Raw genomic sequence first — 17,481 nt, 5'->3', positions numbered from 1 at the left:
TTATTGTAGGTGTTATCGTTATCACTTACAGTATCATGCTACGGTTAAGCATTTTAATGTTATTGTCCATGACTTATTGCCCTACAGCATCCTTTCATAATACCCCTCTTATTCCTGTTGAACAGATCCGTTACATAGGACTACATCTGGACAAACGACTGACATGGAATCCTCATACAAGTGATCTCCTTACTGTGTCACAAATCAAGTCATCCATCAGGTCCTCAGTGTTCCATATGTTGCCGATTTGGTCAGAACCAGTTACCATTCCTTCCATAATAAACTTTCCAACCACCCAAATCCACTTGCTTCTAACCTGGCTTCTCCTTCATTACCTAATAATCCTCCTAGGCGTCTGAAAAAAAGATGGCATCGAGAGCTTCTCCTCTAGAAATGTTATTGGAGTCCTATCAGTGGGTAGATTCTCCAGATGTTTGTATCATGTCACTATGTCACCTACAGCAAATTTACTTGTTGTATACAGTTGTAAATAACAATAAATAAATAATTTAAAAAAATAAAAAATGTTATTGTTGGTGATATCATTATCACTTACAGTATCATGCTACGATTTAACATTTTAATGTTACTGTAGGTGTTATCATTATCACTTACAGTATCATAGTATGATATGCTTGAGTTCTTACTTGTTACTGTTTGATTAGCGTACAGTATAATCATAATCTTTTTTGTTGCTGTTATCGTGCGCTGCTGTGCTTACTGAATAATGTGCATTCAGACAGCATGGATAGTTAAAGGGAGTAGACATGCTACTAGGTCTATTAGCTAAACTTTTTCTTAGTATGTGTCAAAGATATTTTTCGGTAATTTCCTGTGTTCCCTTCCCTAGTCCCAAGTTGGCTTCCTAATGGCGGCAGCGAAGCTAAGTGGCTGGCATTCTAACTGAACTGAAGAACGCAAAGTCGGGCCCTCCAAGGGATGAAGAGTGTTCCCATAATGACTGCCGCCTCACGCGAACTGATAATTACCAGTAGGGACTAACTAAACATATACCTCCCGTTAAAATATACGCGATCGAAGCTGGGTTTATCCGATCATGGCTTATATTCATAACAGCCTATTCAATTAATGAGTCGATTCGCCTCGCGATTCCGTGACTGCGTGGCTCGCAACTGCGTGTTTCTCGGATGACACGCTTCTGTTTGTTCTTTCACGTCATTTCGATATCCGAGATATCACCCCCAAAAACCGATTTATTTCAGATTTGTTCTGTTCACGTTATGTTTTATCTGAGTATTTTGATTCATTATATTAGTTTAAATCATCCACTTCAAATTTTAATTGTAATATGCAAGAATGAATTTCATCTATTATTAATTAAAATTATATTTGCTGTAAAAAAATTGTTATTTAATAAAAAAAACATTGATCATTTGATTAAAATATTCCTATAAACTAGGTAGTAAGGAAATTAAAAATTAATTACTAATGTAATTACTCCTATCTAATGATACAGATACCTTTAGTATTCAAATGCAATAATATGTTTTATTTATTTTTTATTTTAAGTTTTCCTTTTTTCTGTTGAAAAAACAGTTGCTTCGATTCAAATTTAAATAATTTTATAGAATTAATAAAATACCATTATTAACAGGAATTGAATTTGGATAGAAGAGAAAAAAAGTCGGAGATAGGAGAAAAGGTTACAATAATAATGATAAATTAGTTGATTTCATTTTGTTTATTTAAGTTAATTGATAATTCACCTTTAATTAAAATAGTGACAACTGCAATCACAGCATGAATACATAACTATTGTACTTATTATAATATTTGTATTATATAATAGTTATATTATTTGTAGAATTATAACGATATCTACAATAAAGACAGTCTTTAATTTGTTATATCATCCATTAACGAAAAATTCTTCATCTAGACATGAAAATTTCGTTACTATTCTATGATTATTTTTCATATAGTTCACATACTTTTAAATGCAACTTAATTACTTTTTACAGTAAGAACTATATTATTTTGCCCATAGGCTTTTAAGTTTTATTATTACTAATTAAGGATTGTTACTAGTTATGCCAATTACTGGAACAAAAACATATGTCAGTTTATAAAAAATACATTTAATCTTTATAAACCTCTAGGTAAAGTTGCTTTGAGAGAGGCTTACCAACTTTAAACAAATATTATTAAGAAAATTGTCAGTAAATACTATATAATCTTAATGTAAATAATCAATAAATGCGAACGAAGATTAACATTGTTTGTTAAAGTCTCTAAATTTCTCTTAATGTAACCGTCCCCAATGAAAAGTAATTTATTAATTTTACTAATCAAAACCTATTTTCATATTATTAATATGAGTTCTTAAACTAAATCTCCTTATTTATCCTGGACTGAATTTGTCAACACAATTATATTGGATGGTGTTAAGTTTTGTAGTAAGTTTTCAATTGTTAGTGAAACCCATAGCCAATTTTCATATAAAAAAATTTGTTCTGTTGTTTATTATTTAATTACTATAAACTTCTAATAATAAAATTTTACTAGTCATATTAATAGTACATAAGATCAGTAAAGTAAACACGGATAATCATTTGAGAACAATGTCCAACTGTCTGCATCTAGTTTTAGAATACCTGCATGTTCGTTAGTCAGCCGTTCGATGGTGAAACAGGTCTGACATGCAAAAATAAAGTGCTGTTTTCTCAGTTGACATCTAGACAGTTCTATCTGTAACGTGTCCAAATTTCGAAAAGGACCATTTAACTGTGACACCAACGTGTCGAAAATAGATTCGGCTATTGTGTTGAAGGGTCTTTCTAAGAATTCGGTTTAGCTGCTGTTTTTAGTCAGGCCGCTACTGGGAATAAAATTAGAAATTGTTTTAAAAGATGAACACTTCAAATACTACCACAGAATGTTTTTTTTGCGAAAACTTTTTATGTTCAAAAAATATATATATAAAATTTAATGTTATTGGCTACTTTAGGAAATTCATTTGATGTCCGGAGAAGGGAATATTTTACTTTTAAAAAAAAATTGTTACTTATCAAAAATTCACATACCGAAACATAAGGAAAAAACTTACTAATTTGTATAATGTTTTGATTAATGAAAAAGTATAATTACAATATTAATATGAAAATAAAAGCTTAAAACATTTATTTTGTTCAAATCACCTATTTAAAAATTATATATATATATTTTTTTTATTCAACAACAGCAAGAACGGTAAAGTTACGGTATATAACTTCTTAGTAATTAGATTAATAAAACAAAAAAAATTGATACCTTAAAAGCTGGTTAGAATAAATAATCGCAGGAACTACTTGTTTCTCTTTTCTTTTTTTTGGGGGCAATAGGTAATAGTGATGAAGGATCACATTCATACTAAAATAAAATAAAATAAATAAATGAATGAAAAAAAAAATCTCTCTTAAAATATATACAAACAGAAGAATAAACAAAATGAACATAATCAAACTATGTGTATGAAAAAAATAAAATATAATAAAATAACATAATGATAAAATAATATAATTTCTAATCACATTTACTCTCTTATATACAATATTTACACAATCTACCTGAGGATCCCTGAGCCCACTCTATCCCCCACGTGTGAAGGGTAGAGCAGAGCTCAAAAGATCCCAGCGCATAACTGGTAGTGAGGAAGTGCGCTAAAGCCCCAAACACAATGGTGGTACGCTATCACTTTAGAGAGTGGTCGCAATCTGATACAGTCCTTGAGCACAGCAAAAAATTGTTTTGTTTTTATATGTTTATTTCATGATGATGTTTGTCTGCTAATTGACATTACAACAGATCATTTGGTAAGTTTTACCAAAATTATATGTGTAGTGACTCTTATATAAATACATATTTATTGATGATGGGCCGGCAATAAATTACAAACAACTATGTTGCGTGTTCTAAATTGCCAGATTTATTTCAAATGATTATGAGATTGTGATGACTCCATAACACGCCGTATCTGGTGTTAAAAGGATCATAAAACTTTCATGGGTGTTTTAATAGTTATGCATATAGTTCCTATGTAAAAGCATAGAACCATTAAAGTAATATAAACCTGTTTGATTGTTTAACATTTATTTCTGGCAGGTATATTGCAGTTCCAAACACTTACAAGTACAAAACACGGACTAAACGTTTTGTACCTGAGCTGGTAAGCCTCAGTATATGATATGAATTAATTGTTATAGTTCTGCCCGATAACAGCAGATTCCGGAAATAACCAAGAATCTGAAAGGGGTGAATATTACTGTTAATTCTAAGAAGACTGACTGCATTATTTTCTTGTTCCAGAAGAACAGATGCAAGGATGCGAGAATAGACCAGCAGGCAGCATAGTATATCTAGGGGTCAACCTTCATAGACACCTGGCGCTAGCTCACCACTGCAACTAGAAACTCAAGCTGGTTAGGACAAAGTCTTACAGGCTTAAACACCTGTTAACTTTCCTTAATATCTTTCTCCGTCTCAAATTAATGATCTACAAAAGTGTGCTGAGGCCAGCCCTGCTGTACTGTTCAACATAGCACCAACAACAGCCAAGAAGCTCCAGTTTCGGAGCAGTGTACTGAGACCTATAGTCAGACATACTTCGTAACATAGAGCAAAGACGGACCACATACACACGACACTCGACCTACCAGCTGTGAAAGAATTTATCACGAGGAGGCATATAAAATTTCTGAATTGCCTTCAGCAGTGTACGAACCCATTATTTAGGATTTTGACACCGGCTGAACGGCCACAATGGTGCCAGACACACATGAACAGACTCAGTCTAAACTGAGGACAAGTAACTCAACTGACTCACCAAATCTGGAGAGACCCGGCACCATTAGACTGACACAAACTACTACTCTTTTCCTCAGCCCCTCTTCAAATTTATTACAAATGCAGAAAAAGGGGCTACTTTCAAACTGTATTTCTCATCATGATATCAACTCAATACATCTTGACATCCCCAAGCACCCATGGGGATTAGAAAAAAAAATTCCGTTGAACACATTGTATCAATATTCAATCTCTGTTGTTTACATACATAAAGTGATTTTTATGAACAGAGAAAATAAATCGTAGATTAAAATAAAGACTTCAAGATGGATTATATATTGTGCTTGCTTATTACCGTTCATTATAGTACGTCACGGTACAATTTTTTCATGGTTTCTTAGAAGGAATTATGAGTAATGGAAAATGTAGTATATCAGACTAGAACGTATTTGCTAGTTGGAAATTTCTTTATTTCCATATAGGCCTAGTTGGCTTACATGGTTATTTTAACTCATAAATTTTTTATTTTGAGGTAAATGACTTCCAGTTCAATGAATTTTTTATTAAATTATCATGACATGGTACAACGTTTCGAAACCACTGTCCCGTTATGTACGTAGTTAGGGGTGTCTTTTTCACAAGACTCAATAGACCCATCATTAAATGTTGAAAAAACACAAATAAAATGTTAAAATAACCTGGATTATCTCTATAGCAAGTCTGGTGAGTCAATTCATAAAAAAAAATTTGAGGTAAATGACTTCCAGTTCAATGAATTTTTTATTAAATTATCATGACATGGTACAACGTTTCGGAACCACTGTCCCATATTCATGCACTTTAAACCTTATAATTTCATATAGGAAATCATGTCACAATTTGTGGAAAGCAAGCTATGGCTTTGCTAAGGAGTAGTGAAGATGCACAAATTGTGACATGATTTCCTATATGAAATTATGAGGTTTAAAGTAAATGAATATAGGACAGTGGTCTATTATTGTACCATGTCATAATAATTTAATAAAAATTTTATTAAACTGGATGTCATTTACCTCAAAATTTTTTTTATGAATTGGCTCACCAGACTTGCTATAGAGATAATCCAGGTTATTTTAACATTTTATTTGTGTTTTTTCAACATTTAATGATGGGTCTATTGAATCTTGTGAAAAAGACACCCCTAACTACGTACAATACTTAACCATTGCAAAATTATGAAGGACAAAGAAAAGAATAGAGGACCAGATAGCTGAGCGGGCTGGGACAAAAGTCCCAGATCGCTTGGTTCAGAAGGTTGTGGTTTTAATTCCCACCTGAGCTGGTCAATATTTATTTCACGGTGGCCACGAGAAATGAACCTTGACATTCCCTATGTGCATTTTTGGCCTAGGGCAAACCAAAAAAATAAAAACATGAATAAATAAAAATAATAATAGTTATGTAATTAATGTATGAAAGAAAAATAAAAAAAACAAAGAATATTTATAGAATTAATAATTAAGTAATACTAAAATAATTATGTAAGAAAAAGGGGAAAAAATTAAATTAACATAGAACTTATAGTAGGATGTCTTGTATCGGTCTTCGGGACGGATTGACTAAGTTATAAGTCTGCCTCTAACTGCTTTTAGGTGGGATTTTACTAAATCGTTGTTTAATAAAATCGTTTATCGATTATATAAAGTTCACGATGTAGTTTTCCTTTTTCTTATAAATAAGGATCAATCTACCTCGATTCCCAGGACCTTCTTTTTGAATGATTATAATTATATTCGTTTCGTACAGGATGCCGTTCCTCAGCCTTCATAACCGAACTTTAGTAATGCCTTAATTATTTTTTTTTGTAGATGAGGATGTTTGTGTTAGTTAAGATACTCAGTAACGGTAGGACCAAAAAAAAGAGAGATATTGGGGAACGAAGTAAACACCTAGGTTGTTTGGATAATACTAACTTTATTTACATTCTGCTAGGGTTTATACACTATTACAGTGTTTATTTATAGTACTTAGTTTGATCCCTCACTTATCATGTCCGGTAATCTATATATTTATCTTATCGGTATAGGTAATCTTGTGTAGATTTTAGGTTAATTTGATATTGATATGGTGATTCCAAGTAAAACCTGAGAAAATACTTGATTAACTTAAGTCATTTTCTGACCTACACTACTTTTACCACCTTTCTTTAGTTCCTTCACATTTGTGCTCATATTTTTTTCCTTGTAATTTTTCTAACTTCATTTACCATTTATACCATCTTGAGCTGCACATTAACCTCCTCGGACAAGGAGAGTAATGGTTCTCGGTCGCTCGCTAACCTCAATTCCCGAAGGGTCGTGACGATAACGACCGAAGAAGCCGCAGATGCGGGGAGCCGCAGCTCGCCAGATATTCCGAAATATCCCAAAGCTATTTAATGAATTCGGGATCCATTTGTAGAACGCCTGGACAAATTGGGTCATCCCTCCACCTTGATGGATCAGTTACCCAGTTTACCTGAGCCTGGCGCTGAGTTATAGTCTCCACTGATAAATACCGACTTATTAAGTGTCTGGCCTTATTAACGCAGTAAATCCATTAAAGAGACTCCCCTCCCATTGCACTAGCAGCCCCTTTAACAAATAGCTAATTTACCTTTTACCTGTTCTTCGTCTAATATCTGGCCTTTCTCCCACTCTTGCCTTTTGATTAAAACAATTATTTCATTCCGTTTCAACTTAGTCTCGTATTAAGTGTACGTGGAGTAATAGAAATTTTCAATGTTAGAAACACTTTTATGAATTTAATCTAACGGTTTATGTGCCACAATAAAATTACAATAAATGCTACGGGATATTTATTAAAAATAATTTGCGAAATTGATTTAAGCTGTACGCGTTTAAACTTTTAATAAAGAATGAGGTATTTAATTTAATTTGACATATTTTCCCGTGTGTAATTTATAATGATGAGAGATATTTGCCGGTGGATGAATTTGAGAAGAAGATGGTTGGGGGGTGCGGTCAAAATATAACACAAATAAGTTGAAATAACTTATTTAATCGTGGCACGATAACTTCAACTTATTTGTGTTATATTTTGACCGCATCCCCCAACCACCTTCTCATAATTGTAATTTATGTCCACTGTATTTATTTATTTTTCTCATACTTCAACTCTATTATGCTTACTATATTTATATATTGTTGCCTCAGCTCTGAAGACCTACAATATGAGCCGAGCAGTCGGATATATTGAATAAAAAAGATATATATATTTACAGTGTTTTGTTCTTGATCGCACCCCCAGCTGTTATTTTGGGTTTTATTATTAATATTTTTGCCATCAACTATATATATATATATATATATATATATTTGTTTTTTTAATGTAGTTTCGTCTTTTATAGAATAATTTTTTTTCAGTTCGCATGTCTGTGAAGCATTTCAGTACTATAATGAAAACAGTCGACAATTTTTTACACTAATACACAATTCCCTGACCGGTGGTCTTCCAGGTATGAGTTGACTTCACCCAAGATTGAAGTGACCAACAACAGTTTTCCACCTATATGAATATTGTTTGTAATATGGATCTCCCCTTTGGAATACCATTGATCATTTTGCTGATCCTTTTGTTATTCATAACCGATAGATTTGCGGACTTATATTTCAGTTAGCGTGTTGAAATATATACAATTCAAAATATATGTGGCTTTCATCGGTCAAGCGATTCGATGTTGTATTGTCATCATAATTCCCTAGCTTATTACTTGATTGGAATATTTTACGCTGGTCATGTAATATATATAATATAAATTGTATTCCAATGTATTGTATAATGTATTCCAATAAAACAATGGAATATTTCATATGGTCATAAAATAATTGTTTATAAAATTCTAACTTTTATTTTTGGAAATAAGGTGCCTATTAAGTAATGAATAAAAATAGCAAGCACTACCAATCTTCAAACTGACCTTTGTTTCCTATTGAATTTGATCTTTGTAGTTATTACAGAACTTGAGTGTTTAAATTTCTCTAATATTTTTTCCATTATGTCCACATTGTCTTTTCTCATGAGATAAACGTACAGTGAAGTACACGCATGCGACAAACACATGTACAAAAAGTGTACACACACTCATATCACTAAAATTATATTTAATTTTATTCACGTTCATGACAGTGATAAAAAAAAAAAAAAAAAAAAAAAATGTTTCAGTAAAATAATTCTCAACTGACATCTCTCGCTCTCTTTCCACCCATCTATCTCTATCTCTTAGTTTAAATAATCTTTTTCTATTTAAACATCTGGAACTTCCATTGTTTGGCTTCGGGGAACTTTCTGATGATGTCAAAGATTTTCTATCTAGTTTGTTCAGGAGAATTTATCCTTTTCGAAATGACTAGATTCTTGAGCTGAATCCTTTCTGGAGTATTGCTATTGTTGTCATTGAGAAAGTTGAATAGAAAAGCAATTGAAACTGAAGAGTTCAACTTTAAATCATGTGATTTTCCTTTCCTACTTTGTCGAAACGTATCAGATTTTATTTGTATATGTCCTTTTCGTTTAAGTTATGTGTTTTCCATCTTTCGTTCCCCTCTTTTCCTCAGTGTATAATTGAATTAAATGGCTCGTAATTTTATATTTCATACTCTTAGAAATATCTCAGTTAAATCTCAAACTTTTTTGGTGATGTCATAAGCCCAAACTTCGCCAAATAGAAATTATTAATCTTGTTAAATATATTAATTCTTTTTACTTTATTTTTTTTCACTTTTTACTTATTAAAAGTTATGTTTTAATTTATTTCTGATAAATTAATATGTAGTGTATACATTTATTCTTTTCCTGTTGATTATGAGTGTATACAAATATACTTTGTTAGTTACTTTTCATTGTTTCTATTCTGTTTATGTAGAGAATTGCCTATTATATATATATTTTTTTTCTATTTTGTCTATGTTTGTATTTTTTTGAAGATTTGTTAAATTGAATTTATATCTATTTACTTATATTATGAATATTAAGTATGAAGTCTACCACAATATGAATATTCCAGGGCCAGATATCTGCACGTTGGGGCAAGAGACAAAGTGCTCGGTTCAGGAGGTTGTGGGTTAGATTCCCAGTATTTATTTCGTGTTGACTCCATGAAATGAATATCGACATTCGCTCGATAAGAGTGTATAGGTCTTTAATTGAGGAATAGAACCAAAATAAAAAAAAAAAAAGTAAATAAATATCTACATTCGACGTTAATTAACTTTGTTTTGTATTGCATAATTATACGATAATGTTGTTGGATTTTTTTTTTATTGTGACATGACCGCGGCAGCTAAGACGTCAAAATACAGATAAACCATCTTAATATATGAGACCTCGAATCGCTGTATAATAGAATTAACCATTATCATTTATTAACATAATTGGCTCTTCCAGGGAATAATAATTGATTAAATAACATGTTGACATGTTAACCTGTAGACAAAAACGCTCTTAATGTTTTTTTTTTAAATAATTTACTTATTGTTATTTACAACTCTATAAAATATATGCAACAAGTAAATTTGCTGTTGGTGACATAGTGGCATGATACAAACATATGAAGAATCTACCCATTCATAGACTTCAATAACATTTATAGAGAAGATCTCGAGACCATCTCTTTTTCAGCCGCCTAGGAGGATTATTAGGTAATGAAGGAAAAGTAAGGCTAGAAAAAAGTGGATTTGGGTGGTTGGAAAGTTTTTCATGGAAGGATTGGTATCTGGTTTTGGCCAAATCGGCAACATAGGGGACATTGAGGTCCTGATGGATGACTTGATTCAGGAAAAAAGATTTTACGAAGGATTTTGGACTGTAAGGATTGGATTCGGGAGGAATTTGATCGTTTAGTGGAGCCCCAAAGCTCAACTCCGTATGTCCAGATAGGCCTTATAATTGTTATACAGGTCAGTCTTATGTAATGGATTTGCAGTTTAGACCGTTTGTCTAATAAATGTTGCAATAATCGGAATCGACGAGCTGTCTCCTGTCTTGTATGAGGATTGCATGTCAGTCGTTTGTCCAGATGTAGTCCTAAGTAGCGGATCTGTTCGACAGGAATAAGTGGGGTATTATTAAAGGATATTGTGGAGCAAGAGGTCATGGGTTTACGACGAAGGGTAAATTTGATTTGGTGAGATTTATTGGAATTTCTTTTAATCCTCCAGTTTTGGAACCATTCTTCAAGGATAGTGATGTGGGATTGGAGGGTTTTAATTTAAATTATTTTTCCACAATTTTTTCAATAGCGTTTAAACATACAATCCAAGTACCTGGAGTAAGGTACTAGCAGGCCCTGGTGTAAACAAATGATGAATAATATCAATTGTGTACAAAATAATTATTTATATGTTATTCTTACGAGACATAGCGACTATTAAGAATGTTACTTTCCTATTAGATTACATTCTATATATATTTATAAAACAGTAGTGCATTTTTGAATTGTGTTAATGTAGTTTATTGACTGTTCGATTTTGTTGAGCTCTGAAATTAATTTATCTCTACAAAAGCAGTCAAAAATTCTTTCGTAATTTTTTTTTTTTTTTACTCAATGGATCAATACAGCCCTAGTGTGGGAATGACAAATTTCATTTTTCGTGGCTGCCGCGAAATAATTATCACCAGGTGGGAATCGAACCCACCCCCTTCTGAACCAAACGTTCTAGGACCGATTAGCTATCTGGTCCTCAAATACATTTTTTTGTGTGTGTTTATTGATTTAAATGTCGTCTCATTGAAATGACGTCAGTTGATAGGAAGAGAATATTTATAACAGGACTCACGTCATTACATAGGAAAAATAAAGAAAAAATTCAATAAGCTGAGAGCAAAATTGTTTATTAACAATATCTCGTTTAGAGTTCTAATACTGGGTAGTTTCTCTACATCGTGTATCATATCATTATGTCATTATGATCAAATTTACTTGTATTTTTTATACAGTTGTAAATATCAATAAATAAATTTTAAAAAAACAATATCTCGGCACCACAATATTTATTTATAGTAAAACATTGTCTAACAATAAAAAAAAAAAAATTTCAAATCTAAACTTATAGTGATACGATTAAACATTATTACGATCTGTTCTAGAAGAGAAACTGAACTAAGTTTTTATAGTCTATTTCTAGTAAATATAGCAGACGATAGCTTTACAATAGATTGGGATAACAAAACACCAGCAAGACATTAAACGAGGAGATCATTAGTCAAATAGATTGATCGAGGATATTAATTAATAATCGGCCCAAATCTGAGATGACTACAATGTTTTTGGGCTACTAGTCAGCTTGGCTACCGATAAATCACCCCATCCTTTCCGCTGACTTGCAATAGTAGGAGAAACGGCACAGTATTCAATTTTATTCATTTATTCCATGAATAACTTCCTTCAGAGGTCATAAGAGGAATCGATATTTTATAGAGATTTGATGCTTATTATTTTTTATTAGGATTATTTCTATATGATCTTTATACAACCCATCTACTTACCTAGATCGAGAGGTAGAGAACTATAGTTGGTATATAAAGTCAGCTATTATTGTTATAGGATATCTCAACAGTTTTTTTAATACGCCATTCACGTAGAATGATGGAATAAATCATTTAATATAATTTTTCCCTGTAGTGGAAGGTTTTTTCGGTGCACTTAATTCATCATTAAGATAATTAGGATTGAATTCAGTTTTATAAATACTATTTGAGCGTGAAATACCTCTTTTAAAATTCATAATACCTATTTGTTACCTTATCCATTTTGCGTTGTTCAATAATGTTCATCACGAGTTGAAATATTTTTCACTTTATAAAAAAATTATTTCAATACACTACGAAGATAAGTGTCATAAACTACTTTATAGTAAGTTAAATTTCCTTTATTTTGAGTGTTGGCAGACATATGTGCGTCTTATGGATCTAGAGATATTTTTTTTCAAAATCCAACATTTTGTACGAACAACTTGAAATTAACATTTTGTGAGTTTATTTTGTCAAATATCATAAAAAATACTACTCCTACGAAGATAAACATGATTAACTATTTTGTAGTAAATTTAACTAGCTTTAAATTGAGCGCTGGCAGACACCTGTACGTCCAATGGTTTCTGAAATAAAGTTTTTCATAAATCAAACTTATTGTCCGGACAACTATAAATCAATTTATTTTATCAAATATCATGAAAACTACTACATTTACAATCAAAGGTTTTAGACAACCTCGCAAACCAGTTTTTAATTTCTCTGTGGACATTATGCCACAACTATTATGCGGATGAATTCCTCAAAATTAATTATTTTGTTTTGACTTATATTGTCTATAATTTTACCAGAATATTTAAATACTCAATACGATAGAGGAACAATAAAATGGAATAGTTAATTGGTTACAACTAACTTTACAACAAATTATAAATACCATATATTTTAAGTCTAATGTTTTAAATCTTTATTGTAATCATAATTTTATATCTTTAATCAAATAATAAAATCACGGCAATGTATAAGACAGTTAACATTAAATAAACTAAGAAATAATTTCTGAGTATGGCTTGATTTCTAAGTAATTGTATGTAATGTCTTGTTTGTTTATCATAACAATGAAATTAAAGACGGTCCTGAAAAGAGGTGGAGAAGAAATCTAAAAAGAACTCAAAATATATTGTCTTTTTGTAAATTTTATAATATAATATAATTGGTTTGTATAAAATAATGCATAATTAGTTTAGAAATAGAAAATATATATACTAAGAAAACCTGAATTAATAATAAGAAAGTTTAAAATGAGTTACGTTTAAACGAAAATTTAAAAATAATTACCGAAAGTATGTGGCATTGTTAAATGATTTTTCTATAGCAGATCCTTCAACCCCACCCTAATATTTTCAAACTAGTCCTCATATATTTTCTAACTCCGGCCAACTTAGCCAATTTTCGAAATGATATACCTTTTCGAAATCAATCTGTTGGACCATTCTTATCTCAGCTGCAAAGTTAAATTGTCGGCTTTGAGAAAGGCAGCTCTGAAGGAGCGGTTTAAGGGAAATGAATGACTCCACTGAAGAGGATGAATCGCTGGAAAATAATCACCAAGCCCTCACTATTTCAAAGTCAACTCAGCCCGATCACTAAATTTCTTACTATGCCGTTCTTCGAAAAAATATCATAGAATTGCTTTTTTGATGCCTTTATTCGATTGAATGGTTTATTATTAGATACATTAGGATTATTACTGAGGTTTGGAACAGTTAATCAAAAAATAAATGAATCTTTTTTATCACAGCCCCTGTACAGAGAGAATTATAATCAATTCATAGTGAAACTAAATTTTTCTTAAATTTTAATTTACATTTCTATCTTTTATGAATAAAAAAATTATAAACAAAATTACTATAATATTTCAGAAGTAAAAACAATGGAAACATCAGTTCCAAACCATTAGCTTATAAAAGTATGAAGCAAGTACATAAATTCGATTTTACGAACATTAAGTAAATATCGAAGATAAGAAAGAAATTAGAGGAAAAATATTCTTAGTAATGGGAGAGGCTTCTTTTTTTTTTTTTTTTTCCAATTCGAACTTATCTCTATTTTTACTTTTTTCTCATTTATTTATTCATAAAATTTCATAAATTTTTTGAATTCATATATTGTTTATTATTACTATAAGACCTGTCTTACAATCGTTTTCCAAGAGGATTTCCGGACATTCGATTTTATCGGAAAAACTATCACATCCCAGACATATAATTACATTAAATATGTAATTTCAGTTTCCTACCACTTTCCGTAACTAGGCTGTTCATATCCACCCACAGACCATTTTGCGAGACTAGATTTTTTTGGACTCAGTGTTGAGGTCCACATTTACTTCCATCGAAAATTCGAATTCGAAAATTTTCTAGACGAAATTACTTTCCGATACTATGTTGTATATTGCATACACAGGAGAGTGAAATGTTTAAAAAGAAAAATATTTTACAAATTATCATCGACAAACTACACAGAAACGGGAGGACTATTCCCCGATGATTTAGTAAAATTTATAATTTTATTCATTCCTCATCTCTTCTGGGGAAGGATGATTTCTTTTCAACTGATTGCCAGTTCTACTAGTTTTTTTTAAAAAAAAAAAGCGGCCTTTGGTCTTGCTCACTTCTCGCTTACGTTAAGATTGGATAGACCAGTTACGTTGCATTTTTGAAAGAATGAATCATCTAGCAAAAAAACAAAAACAAACAACAGTTCAACAGCAACTTGCAGTATAATAATAAATGAATAATAATTTTAATAAAAAAATAAAGCAAATAATGTGACGAATAAGAGAAAAAAAAACAATAAAAAAGAACAATAACGGACTTTATAAAGATAAAAGAAAAAAAGTCAATGGAAAATTAACAATTAATAAGGAAAAATAATTAACGAAGTTCTACTAAACAAATTATACTAAGGATGAAAGGCAAAATAAATAGATCTTATAAGATATTTGAACTTCATAATGTCAAATTGGGAATCTGAACAATAATAATATATAATAATTGTCATATATTTGACCATCATGAAGGAAGAAATAGAAAAATTTGTTAAACAAAATGTAATAAAAAATAAATTATCAAAATCGTGACAAAATTTATATTAACAAAACCTCTTAAAAAATAAATAAACCATTTTAAAAATAACTGCAAAACATAACATCTCGGAGAATCACATTTTTTATTTTAAAAATAACATGATATTAGAAATCGAAAAAAACCAACAAAATCAGAAGATGATAAGAATCAAGCTATATAATGAAATTCGTTAAATATACGTTATATTTACATTATATTAATCATTTTAATGCTTGAATTTGAATATTGATCTAATAACATAAAGAATACAAATATACTCAACAAATTACGGATATTATAGTACTTTATTCGTAAAAGTTTCCTAAAAAATTAAATAAAATTATAAATACAATTTAAAAAAAATAAAAACAAGGAAAGATCCGTGGTAATAACATTTCCCTAAAACTAATAAGACATTAGCTAATAAAATAAGCTGTGAAGGGGTAGTAGTTCTTATGATATTCACATATGAATACAAATTTGGCAAATGAAAATTTGTCCGAACAACTATAAATCAATTGATTTTAACAAATTTCATGTAAACTATTACTTCTACGAAGATAAATATCATAAACTACTTTATAGGTCATTTGACTAGCTTTGATTTGAGTGCTAATAGATATCTGTACGTCAAATGGTTTCTGAGATATAGATTTTTCAAAATCCAGAAGAAATGGATTTTTTGTACGATTAAATGGATTCTAATCATTTATATCATGCTATGTTTTTTCATGAATTATTTTTACTTTTCAATTGGCAATGAATCTTTTTTTCTCCTTACCCCTTTTCAAAAATGCATTTTCCTGTATCAAGACCCTCCTATATTCTCAATGACAATACCCCCTGCGAGTTATGATAAGGGTAACATAGAGCAGCATAAATCAATACCTACAAGGCAATAAAAAAAAAATAAAAAAAAAAAGGAAGACCCAAAGTATATGTGGGGTGGAAAATCTTGGATCCTCCTCCACCACTTGAAGGCCCACTAAATCATGAGCTACCCTGCTTAGTTGCATTTCGCAGTGCACACACCCATCTCTTCTCCCAAGGTAATTTCCCTCCAAAGATTTATTATATCTGAAAAACCCCCCGCCTTTTTTCCTGGCTCTGTTTCCCGGGGATTCCCTCGTTGTGCGTGAAAATAATCTTTTAGTATTCATGAGTACATTATAGGACCCCTGGGCATTTTAGGTTCCATTGTGAGCTTAAAGCCAACTCTAATTAAGAAAGACGACTAGTGGCCAAACAAATATCATATGGAAAATAATCCTTTTTTTCTGTAAAAAATTCTATGAGTCTATATCCAACAGTATTGGACATGTGTACACAGGGTCGTTTATGAAAAAAATATTTCATCAACTTTTTATATTATATATTATTGTGTTGTTATTTTCCTTTTTTTTTTTTTAAATATTTTTTAATGAACGCTGATGAAACATGTATACTGTCTGTAAACAACGAGACTTACTTGGAATCCACACATAAGACTGAAACGACAAGAAACTGCTCGTTGATTGCTACAGCACTTACTTGACAAATGCTCTAAACTTCCCATTCACTACAAAAAATTAGTATACACTACGATAATTAGACCAATTTGGACATATAGAATTGAGCTCTGGGGCTCCACCAAACTCCTTTTCATTCCAAATTCCTTAACCATCCTAACCTATTAATTCTTAATCTTTCATCCTTAACAATCCCTGATAATCCTCCGAGACGTCAGAAAAGACGATGGCCGCGGGAACTTCTAATTTAAATTAATGTTTGAAGTACCACCAATGGGTTGTTCCTTCCCAAGATTTTCAAGTGTATATGAAACATACATCATATTTACTTATTGTATTATTTTGTACAGTTGTAAATTACATAAAATAAATAAATAATTTTTAAAAAAGACAGATTCGATTTTAGCCATATTTTAAAATAGTTTAACATATATTTTGGAGAAATAAATAAATATTGTATCTTACCGGTTTATTTCCAACATTTTGAAAAAAAAAATAAAACTTCCTTTATCGGAAGATACACCTATAATATCCTAAAGCTAGATAGCATATAT

The sequence above is a fragment of the Halyomorpha halys genome, unplaced genomic scaffold (assembly GCF_000696795.3).
Source record: "Halyomorpha halys isolate HHAL.00 unplaced genomic scaffold, Hhal_1.1 Scaffold167.1, whole genome shotgun sequence".
NCBI lineage: Eukaryota > Metazoa > Arthropoda > Insecta > Hemiptera > Pentatomidae > Halyomorpha > Halyomorpha halys.
Note: the sequence above shows the minus strand (reverse complement) of the source record.